We start from the raw sequence: 12,432 nt of genomic DNA, 5'->3' as shown, positions 1-12,432 counted from the left end.
TCTGCCGACTGCATATTTTTTATTTCTGTGCAAGCGTTGTTATTAGTCATATGGTGAACAAAGTAAAACGATTATAATTATTAAAAACAAGCAGAAAAAAGAGATGGATTAGAAGAGCAGTAAGCCGATACTGACATTTGTAAATCGAAATCTCCATTGATTCCTTGTTGAAAAAACTCATGAAATCATTTATGCTAATCCTATTTAGCTACAGTCACCATTGTTACACTCGCACTAAGGCACGGATGAAGAGTAACCCCATTGTGCTTGTTCTATGAACCTTCTATGAACCATCATGTACCATACCTTGAAAACCCACAGGACATACTCTCTGAAACGTGTCTTGCTGAACCTACCAACACGAACACTGCAACCTATTTGCATATGGCAATCCTGGACGACAGGCACCCGGTTCTACCTCTGGTACGCAATTGTAATTCATAAATCACTGCATCTTGAGCGGCTGGTTTTCTACCACCCTTTGTACTAACCGGAATGCGTTCTGTGAAGAGTTACGACGTTGGTCGTTGATTACATTCCGTCAGTAGAAATTACGCGCTCTACCTTGTTTGACTTTCAAACAGGTACACCTTAAGGGGAGACAGAACATAAAAAAATACCCCGAGAATGACGAAACTCCCAGCGGACAGTCGTGTAACCGTGTACAACCGCCAACGCATAACAAGGCGGAAGGCTTCGTGAAAGACAATTTCGTCTGTATTCCATTTAATCTCCCATCCAATTATGATCATTTTGTGGATGTCGTGGAAGGCTCTCGGCGGCGCTACTTTCATGTCGTGTTACTTCCGGTCCCGCGCTACTGTGTACCGATGATTTATTGGTGGTACGTGCACATTCGCCAACCGTTCGGTACATCATTTTGGAGGTTTCTGTTTGCCCACTGACAACGTCTTCCGCCGTAAGGATCGTCGCAATCGCCACATTAAAGAATTGTCCTGAAGAAAACTCAACCAATTTATTCTTCGCTCCACTGTGAGGAGGAAAAAGAAAACAATCCCAAAATCTCGTAGCCACACTTCATCAGCTTAGACCGTTTGTGCACACTTCATCAGCTTAAGTGCTTTCCATTTCGATCGAAGCTTTGAAGAGCGAATCAAGTTGCCCGTACCGTGCTGCTAGCACATCGTTAGAACTATCCTACACTCTGCGCGAAGTAAGGATCTTTTTGCCAACCCTAGCCCAATATTTGTGCTCCGTCCATTCAGACGGAGCGTCCAAAGACGGCAACGGTCGTAAGGACAAATATGATGGCGACGACAACGACCAAGGACATTCTAGAACCGAGTACCGATTGAGACCGTGCGTAGCGCTTTTTGTGACGCCATATGACACCAATATATCGGACAGATTATAGGGCTTTCTTTTTCTCTTCCAAAATCAAGCCAAGGATGTAAAGGTCGCAATTCGTCAAAGGGCATCCATGTCAAAGTAAATGCCACACACGCAGGGCTTGTGACATATGGATTTACTGGAAAACAATCAAAACTTCAAACAGTATTCGATCAGCTAGGCGATGGTTCACAGGGATGACATTGAGAAGTGTTTGATGAGAGGGACCCACTTTCACAGGGTTATATCAAATTTGTTTTTTAAATGTATTGTTGTTGTTGGTAATGTAAGCAGTTTCTACCACTGCCAGAAATATATTTTGCTATTAATGATACTGTTTTCCCAATTATTTCTTTAATTTGAAATTACATTGCAAATAACATAGAAAATTAAAGTTTTGCGACTATATCTCGAAATTTAAAAACGACTATTACATCCAATCTGATGGATTGTAACAATACGTAACACATACTAATCTAACGCATTTCAATAATTTGTTCTCTGCGTTGTATGACATTTTTCATTGTTTTACTTTCTTAAACTATTTTCATACTACCAATGTATGGAAATACCCAAAGTCGCTCTATATTTTACATTTCATTTAGGAAAATATTGCAAATAGATGAAGTAAAAGTTTTTAATTCATTTATTATATCAAACTCTGTATTTTGATAAGTATTTTAGGGGAGTCATCTAACTACTAAATTTGCTCAATAAATTGATGGTACAACTGCGTATAATTTTCATGATAAGATAATTTATACTATAGGTAAAATGTAATATGTTTCATCAGCTTTGTCCCTTGGTTACACTTATGTTAACATTGATTTTGTTGGTTGATGAATTTGGTGTTCTTTTATTCCAAATCAAGAACATAAACAACAGTCAAACCAACAATAAATGCTTAAAATAATGTATTACGATAGGATTTGAAATGATTTATTCCAAATTGAATTATTCCGAATCTACGACTTAGGACAATTTTCTATTAGTTCCGTTTGGGTATTACAGGGTTTCGAATCATATAAGGGAATAGTTCAATCACTTAGGGCAGGAGTCTCCAAACTGCGGCCCGCGGGCCGCATGCGGCCCTCGGGAGCCTATTATGCGGCTCTTGGCGGCTTTGTTAAGGTTAAAAGAAATATTTAATTATTGTGACTATTTTTGAAGAAAATGTAATTGTTGTTAATCAGAGACGTAGACCAAGCTTAAATAATAGAAAAAATTATAAGTATAAGAAGAAGAAAGAAAAGCTCCACAGTACGCTTGCAAAATTCCCCTAATCGATTGCAACACTCTCCTATATGATTGCAAAATTCCACAGCTTGCTTGCAACATTCCCCTACCGATTTGCAACATTCCCCTAAGTGATTGAACTATTCCCTTATATGATTCGAAACCCTGTATTCTTATAACTATTTCAGAACTTTAATAGGCTAAAACATTTTATCCTCTATTTTGCACGTAGCCTGAGAAGGCCAAGAGCATTCCACTGCTCAAGCAAATTTCAGTATGGCCTCAAAGGTGGCGGTTTTGTCCTATTGATCATAGATGTATCATAAATTATTTGACTTCGAGTTAAAGTGTCTTTTTTACATTTTGACTAAACCAAATCGATGCTTAGAGAGTTTTCTATGGAATAGCATCAAAACTGTAAGTCTAACTTGAAAACTGGCTAAGATATTAGTAAATGAATGCCAAAAAGTTGAGTGCATCTGCAGTTTGTTAAGCAACTATATGTTTATCTTTTACTTTCAGTACATATTTAAATGCATCATTTTCGCCGACTATATGTACACAACAATGTTTAATAAGTAATAGCTATTTTCGGTTGCGTAATAGTTATCAGTATAAGCTCTTTTATAGATAATGGTATGTTTGTTTATTACTCCAAAACGGTGTTTTGGTTTAGCATCAATGATAGTTTTTGTATCCATTTTTCAGCGACTTTGCTATACGGTCAATGCTTTGTTGGATTATGTTTGCATTCACTAAAACTAGGGTAAACGTACCTATAGTGGTGCTAGTACCAATAGTGGTGGTATGGCACTAAAATGCGTCTCATACGATAAATTAACAGTAGTTAAGTTGTTTATGATAGTGTGAAATGTTCTCTAGCCTTTTACAAAGGATTTAAAAATGAAATGGGGCCATTCCGTTTCTTAGTGACCGAAAAATCCATTATTTTGTAAAAGGTATCAACATTTTTAGAAAATCCTTAGGATTTCATAACGATGCTAATATTCTTGTTAACGTTCTAAATGACCACATAACAACGCAATCATTAGTTTTTTAGCATAATTGTTATCAAATGATATTGTTTTATTCAAATTCATTGGCTTTTGACCATATTTACGTATTTTTTAATGTTTTTTTACGATAGTGCCATTATAGGTACACCAAACAGGCATGTTCCTATAGTGATCCTAGTTCTAAAATCAATAAAAACAGCTAATTTTAGATTTTTTTCGACGACATTTTTGACATGTCGTTATGTTTTCATTAAAATAAGCAACAAAAATTAGTTTTCTGTAAGTAATTTGTGAAACAAAGGCCAAAATTCGCTTATCTGGCTGAGTAAAAAATCGACTTCAAATCGAGCAAACTCTTCTGAGTATGGGTTGACGACAGGTGTTATTCAGTACTTCAGTCAATATTTTCATCAACCAAATTCATACATTTTTTACGATCAAATTACGAAAGATATCATTATTATGGCAGTAATCCATGCTATTCATACGAAAACAGCCTCAAAACTAAGTTATATTGATATTATACACTGTTTTGAGGCATCTTTGTTTACCACCACTATAGGAACACAATACGACGACTATAGGAACCATACCACCATTATAGGTACAACGAAGCAATCACAAAAATATGTATTTTTTCGTAGATTCGATGTGTTTTATGGTAAAAATTGTTTTGATTGCGAAGATAAAACATATTCCAACTGTTATGTGTTGAAATATTCAGAAATTGTCGTTTCTGACACTTTAAATCCATTAACATACATCTGTACCACCACAAATTGCACCACTATTGGTACATTTACCCTATTACCAGAGCTGTTCGTAAATAGAGAAACCGAATTTTATGATTTATTTATCGCACTTTTTACTAGGAACCACATGCCGATGCAAATATACCTTCATTTTTCTATGTCGTTTTTGTACATTTCATCTCAAAATCGTAAAAAAAAACCGTTAGTTTTATATCCATTAAAACCTTCATTTTTATCGAATATCAATATAAACTGGTACCATGTGTTTGATTTGTCTATAACTCATTACAAACAGACTTTCCAGTCGAAACATACCGTTTTCCATTCCACTTAGAGCAAACTAGCACCATACAAGTGCTGAGTAACAAAACAAAAAAAAAACTCCCCCAGAACGTCCAAAAACACAACCATCCCACCCAAGGAACCTAATAAAACGAAATTGTTACACTGCGGCACCTTCGGCGGAAGCGCGAGCGAACTAACAAAGCGACCGCTTCCGTTCCGGGGACCGGCCACTCGTCGTACCGCGCTGGGCAGAACGGTTGAGCGTTCCGTCTATCATTGCATATTTTATGTTTCAATTTAATTTATGAAACACACAATGTATCGCTTCACTTTTCATGAACCAAATTTATGGCCTTGCGTTTTCCTGCCTACAGTCCCGAAAGCTCTCGGCCACATTTCGCAACATATTTCGGACGTTTTTTTACGTGTAGATTTCGTTTATCCATATCGGGGAGTTGGTTTTTATGCAGGCAAATGGAAGCGTTTTTTTTAGATCTCTCTTGCTTACTCTTTCGCACCTCTTTTTGTCCTCTGCTCTGTAGTTCCATCGTTTAACTTGTGGGTTTTTGTTGCACTTTCATGTTCCGTATTTTATTTTCCGGAAGGGGCCGTACTCGCGATCGCTTCTGTGGTGCCAATTTCGGATGCAGTTTATACAATTCATGCGCCCCGGACGAGATCGTACCAAACGTAGAGGTAAAACGTTTCAGAGGTAAAACAGATGGCGACTGGAGCAACAGCAACAAAAGTACAGCTACACAACAACAAACCAAACAAAAAAAACACACACACACACAATTGGCCGCCTTGAGCTGAGCGTATCGGAAAATATGTCACATGGTGAAGGTCACAGGAAAGGGATGAAACAGTATTTGTTGGTATGTATGTGTGTGTGTGTGTGTGTGTTGTATGGTTTGCTCGGTTCCGCACGCACCAGCACGGTGGCGCACATATTAATGCAATTTAAAATTTTATCGTCGCAGTAATATTGATTTAATTTGTGCACATATTTTATAAGACCGTTCAGTTTGATGATTGCTGCAGGTATCGTCATGAATTGTTCTCGATTCATAAAGGCGTTTGTATCGCCATTTGTTACAGAATGGCGATCATTAAGGTCACGGTAGGAAGGAGAACAACAAAAATGGAACCAACCTATCCAATACCGGTGCCGCGCTAGTATAATCACTGTGCTGGTATTGCATTGATTTACAGTACAATTATTTTGCCATCAAGAGATGCAGTACACTTCAAAAGCATTTACATCAACACATCCGTTTTCGTGGCAGCACCGCACCATGCTTGATGTGTTTGAATTTGAATGAAACGGGCGCAACGAGTTTTGTTGTAAATATTATGAACCCTTCTACTTCATCATTTACCATACGCAATGCCTTCCAATCTAGCGAATGTGGTGTCTCTTACAAGCACTGGATGCTGATTTGGTTTTTGCGGAAAACCTCATCGTTAAATATTTAACTTCAAACAAATACACTACAGCGAATGCTCGAGTTGTAATGGTACTGACCTTAGAACGGTACGTACGCAAACCTCACATTCACTTGTATAGGTGTGGATAGGTGGTTTGCTGCACGTGTGATATCGGACCACCTGGAACATTTTACGCATGATCTGTTTTACTTTCGTTCAAATTATAAATTATGATTTTTATTCAATAAGAGTCCCTGCTTCTCCACCCTAGTCACACTCATCCTACAAAGATTACAACGCTATATTTTAATGCAAATTGAAACAACCTCAAATATGTAGCCAACTTTTAAACAAAAATGACTTATATTATACAAAACAGTTTGCAAAAGTCGATAAAGTTTGTTTTAAACGTGAACGTATACTCAACTCTTGTATGAAGTTGTTGCGGGTGCTGTAACAGTTCAGTTTATTTGCATATCAATGCAAAACAAACCTACGATAACGTTGGCCTACAGCCAGGGTAAAACTTCACACACGTTCCACCAGAACGGCCTCTCATACAGCCAATTCCAATACCCCTCTAGTGGCACTCGCAAATGCTATGGGATTGATTTAGCAGGGAATGAAACGGATTTCACCTAATGGACGCTGTATGCACGTACCAACCATTCAAAGAGAAACGTGTCCTTTACAAACGACACAGCGACTGCTCCGGAACTGCTCTAATCGTTTCTAATATTTCGGCTCGAAAGCAGGGAAACTCCTGCCCCCATCGTACCGATGTAAGCGCAGCCGCTGGCCGCTGATACTCGGGCAGACGCGGGCAACCAAAAAGTTTGCAATTTATGTTACACAACAACATCGACCGATCGTAACACACATATACGACGATGAGGTTAAGCTTTACATTTATGCATGTACGCCAAGGTAACCGTACACATGGACGGTGTCCTAAGCAAACCGCACCTGATTGGCTACCCGGTCCGGGCAAACCCAAATTAAGCCCCGATATTCTTCAACCAGGAACCGGTGCCAGGCGACGAACAAAAGCCATCGTTTAATTTGAAGTAAATTCACCATGATATTGCAGCAATTATACGGGCGGCTAGTGAATGACACCACCAAGGGACCGTGACATGCGTGCAACCAAATTTTCCCAATGGAGGTATTTACAGTACAAGTCTATTAGCATATGCACACGTGCCTAGCTGTTATGCGTTTAGGAGCCGGAAGTAGTGACTTCCGAGGGTGATTAAAAGTAGAACTTACGTAAAACTAGACTGGACCACGTATTTGGAAGCTTGTACAAGCCTTATTTGTTGAATGGATTATTATAATTATTAGACATGGTCAAATACAGTAACGTATATCACCTTGGAAGAGACCTCCTCGCTGTCTCTCTCGCTTTCGCACCTCTCTCTTTCCCTTTCTATATTTTTTAGGGGAAAAACAACAACAAAAACTTATGTACATAAACCCCTTGCTTAAAGCAATACGGCCTTTTGGCCCGTTCTTCTTGAATAAAAAATTATTAAAATTAAATAAAAACACTGTACTTACAATGAATCCAAATGTCGTTGACAGATGACAAGTTTGGTGAGGAGAGAAACAAAAATGCTTTGATCTTTCTTGCCCACCCCCCCCAATGCAATGTATTGAATTCGTTAGCTCCTGGCTGACGCTTTGCATCGAAGAACTTAATTCAAATTGGAAAACCGTTTAACACAATCGATTCCATTCAAAGCACTTCCGGTAATTTGCTTCAATGTTCCTTTGTCAGCACATAGACGGAAGTTGGGTGCATGATTAGACATCGGTCAGATCATCCGGCTGCCTTTGAAAGTGCCATAAGAAGGAGCTGGTGCTTTTAATTGAGTTCTCGCTTACCCGTCCCGTGGGATCCATCGTAGATCAAATGTCCATTCACACTACTAATGTGATGGTTCGGTGCCACCGTTGATGGCTGATGGTCAAAAGAGCATCGAGATGTTTAATTAGAACTTCAGCAAGCATGTGTACCATGCCGATGGCAGCAGTACCGCATGGGACAGCTGACGGAAGCGATACCAAGATGGATAGCGATAGCTTCCAATTGACGACCGACAAAATGTGTTCGCTGGGTAAGCTGCTTTGATCCTACTAGCAACACGGTGCGCTTGGTATCCCGGCAGACATCGAACGGATTTTCGCATGTTTAGAAAAAGCGAAAACATACAATCATCCACATCCACAAATCTGTGTCCATACCATTTCGATGAACATGTGGTATTCAAAATGAGGTTTGATTTCCATAATCGTATGCATTCATTGGATAACTCGATAGACTTAACTTTAAACTCGTTCTGTTTGCGATTTTGAATCTCAGCTTAACGAGCGGCGCGACCACGTGGTGTTGATTTCAGCAACTAATGCTACAGTAAGTTAGTCAAAGCTGTGGAATGAAGAGATAAATTTTGCTTTCTTTGGATTTTTCACAAAAGGTGTTCTAAAGTTCTAAATTTCTATAGTTAAAGTATGATGGCTTTTGTTTTACTCCAACAGTAATCAAATCGTTACTTTTGAACTTACTTTTTTCATCGATTATTGGAAAAACTTCCTTGGTTGGTTGACGTCTTCTTGTTTAAAAAATAATATTAAACCTTCCTTTCAACACCCTTAAGCAACACATGGTCTATCACTCACAATCCGAAAAACCCACAATCCCGCCTACGGAGTATGGATTAAAAATATCTCAAGATGAAGCTAGCATGTTGTCACGACGGTTCTATATAAAACAGCTCAGACTTTGACATTTTTAAACAACGTTCTGCGAGAAATGTCAGCCTTATACTCAGGTAACATGGAGAACAATATTATTTGTTCCGTGTCGATGAAGTAACACGCTAGACAGGTTGACAGCTGTTCAACGCATGCTTTCGTACCGATACGTTCAATTAAGGCATAAATAGCTTGAGAAGCCTAGTTTGAGAGAATGTATTTGCTTGTTGCCATAGCCTATGAAGTAAGGCATGGTCGATTCTAGAGCTTTGCTGATTTGGTTTTTGATGGATGGATTTGAAAGAAAATAAATAGTACGTTTATGTTCTTTAAACAAAGCAAAAAGTTATAAATACTCATTAAGCAGTCGTATTCGTTCTCGATTGCAAAGGAAAACAGATCTTACTAGCGAATATTTGTAATCAAATTTCATACTACTTTTAGCGGCTAAATCAATTGATTCAATTGAATCAAAATCAACGCACACATAACGATAAAAAAAAACCCTGCAACAACAACTACGAAATGCAATGAAATTCAAAGATAACGTTTTATTGATACACAGCTTTCCATCCTCCGAAGCTGATGAAGCTTACCCACCCGGTATGCAATGAAAAACAGACGATAGACCATCGGCAGCATCCGCTTTCGAGCGGAAGCTCACCAAACTGTCTCTCGGTTTCGCATGTGCGCCCAGACCTTGCGCCCGATCCTTTAATCCTTTTCGCTCAACCCACCGGCACTGTTCGAAGCTTCTGGCGAGAAGTAGCAGTACTAACTCACTTGCGTTCTTCTCGGGGGAATCGGAAATAAAAGCCCCGAGATCCTGCCCAGCTTGCAGCACCACGGGCCCCCGGGGGTCAATTGCAATGTATTTCGCATTATTGAAATCCATTTTCGTCATAAATTGTTGATTGTATGCAAATACTTTCGCTCCGGCAGTGATTCCCTTTAGCGCGCGCTTCGATCCACTCGATGGCACGGCGAGATAGGTGCTGGTGGGAGTGGAAAAGCTATAGGCGCACCCAACGTTGGCCAACGCTAATGGAAGTGGCTTCATGTATCTTCGTCTTTGGTAGAAAATCTTGGATCAGATAAGAATTGCAATTGGAAGTTTACGCTTCTCGCTGTGTTTCGAGACATTGGCATGTTCTGCGTGATGGGACTGTTTCTTGTCTATTTCGATGTGGTAAAGCGATAGCGATCAAGACAATGCGTGTTTTATGCATGGAACCTATGTTGATTTCTGCTATTATAGCTGCTTGTTAACAGTTGCCATATTCACACAAATGTAGTATCGATGTCGTTATGTACAAATTTTCATTTTTATTCTTTTGCTCCAATAAATCCCTATAAACTGGAAGAGAGATGCTTTCTCAAACATTATTGAATGCGTTTTGTAAAGACCATTTGAAGTAGATTCTTTCGAAATAACGAGCATAATGCTAAGTGCTTCTTCCTTAAGGTGTATCACATAACTGCCGTACACGGAACGAAACGAAAGGAGCAGATCAAAAACACATCCAAACGAATCAGGAAAACTTTTACAGTAATGTGACTCGAAGCTACCATAAAATGCTGATTGCCGAAGCGGTCGTACAGAGACCTGTATCAAAACCGCCACAGCCAGCATAACGATATGGCACCACACCTTCGGTGAACATCAATGGTAAAAGCTCCCACAGGGGTATGGAACTACGAGGGGTAGGAGTGTGAGCACAGTTTGAATAAGAATGCAACCGCGAACTAAAGAAAGCTTGCGGTGCTCAAAAACGACCACCAACATTTAAGCCGAACATGATGACGATGTAGACAGAACGTTAATCGATTTTACATCAACGAGCGTGTGGAAAGCTTCCTGTATTTTACCGGTGTTTTGTTTGGTCCTCAACATGTTTAGCGTAATGGTACCATTTTTATTTCGAGTATTTCGCAAGTTACCGACCTATAGATTCATCAAGATAATGGTTTTTAAACAAAACTATGACTTTATACATTATGAATATATATTTGTGAGTGTGATAAAACTGTTTTCCGAACACATCGACGCACTTGTAGCAAGTAATGCACCGGCACCACAAAATAGCATCTCTCATTCTCACTTCGAGCAGCTGTCCTCAAATGTTCCCCATGAATGCCCTCATCCTCATGCTAACGATTTTCGATATCCATGCTTGCAAAGCACACATTATCGCTTTCATAACATTGACTCTTGCCAAATGCTCTCGATACATGCACTCTAAATCAAACCAAGGCATCCATCGAACCCATTTGTCCGCCTATCCTCACCCACCGCCCCTTGCACAAGAATTTCCCTTGTGTTGGCGGGCACCGTCCACTCCACCACGGTTGTATTATGTGCGATAAGATAAGTCGTTATTTGGCAATCGCTCGTCTGGCTTTTACCCTTAAGCTTCCACAACACAACATTCGACGTCATTTCGCCCCAAATGCATGCAAATATTTGCTCACATTTACCATCGACACAGTTATGCTCTCATCGTCCATCGCTCTAACCTCTTTCAACGACCCCATTGCTTGCGTTTTGCGCGTTGTAGCTGCTGTACCAGCCGCTACGAGAAAGTGCAAGATTATTTTCGTCTCCTTTGCGAAAGTGAAAAGCTTGGTATCGATTGGCCGATGTCAGGATGCTGGATAAAAGCTTATTTATGGTGATTGCAATTACCCACGTGTAATAATTTGGCATCGGAAACGTTGTTTGTGCCCCCAATTCGTTTCAAAAGCCGCCTGGTGGGAAGCATCCGGTCACGAAATGCTCATTCGGGACAGCATTCTCGGAGAATACATTCATCAAGCATGCCATCACACAATAAAGCACATGCTGCATACTGCATGTCATGCGGAAAAATTGCATTAAGTGCTCCACGACCAGATTATATCAGATTTGTTGCTATGACAATAATCCAGTTCAAAATACACCATATAAGTAACGTAAAAACTATACACAAACAAATCTTGAAATGGCTGTATTTTTCTCACAATTGATGTATTTCAAGTTTGTATGACAAATTCAATTTTGCAGTTTTTTTTACTGAAGATTTCACTACCTTTCCCTGTATTATTTGTAATTCAGTCTCCAAGCCAATCATCATTGATAAAATTACCATAATGCATGCAAATATTATAATTGATTGATTTCGTTTCAACGTTCGGCAACAACTGTCACCCATTGTTGATAGGTAGTTGGTGATAAGCTTATTAAACCGATTAAATCATCACTCAGCTCGTGCGAGAACTACGGTATTCCACCAATGATAACTCGTGAAAATGATCCGGACGAGTGTATAGTCATAATGATTGCAAAAGTTCCGTTTTTCGTAGCAAAAAGCGGAAAAATATTATGATATGAATAAAAGGCTGAAAATTCTTTGAATGAACTTTACCTGAAAAGATTATTGGTGTTTCAGTAAAAGACCATGCGCCTCCATTACTTCTGTAATGTAAATCATCCCATTGAAATGTGAGAATTTATGCTTAATTAATTTACTTCTTAAACATGCACGACAATGCATATAATCTAGCAATACAATATGCGTTAAATTACGTAAAAATATAACATTCATGATTCCAATACAAATAAATTA

Source organism: Anopheles gambiae, chromosome 2 (genome assembly GCF_943734735.2).
Source record: "Anopheles gambiae chromosome 2, idAnoGambNW_F1_1, whole genome shotgun sequence".
Lineage (NCBI taxonomy): Eukaryota > Metazoa > Arthropoda > Insecta > Diptera > Culicidae > Anopheles > Anopheles gambiae.
This window is presented reverse-complemented; position numbering follows the sequence as displayed.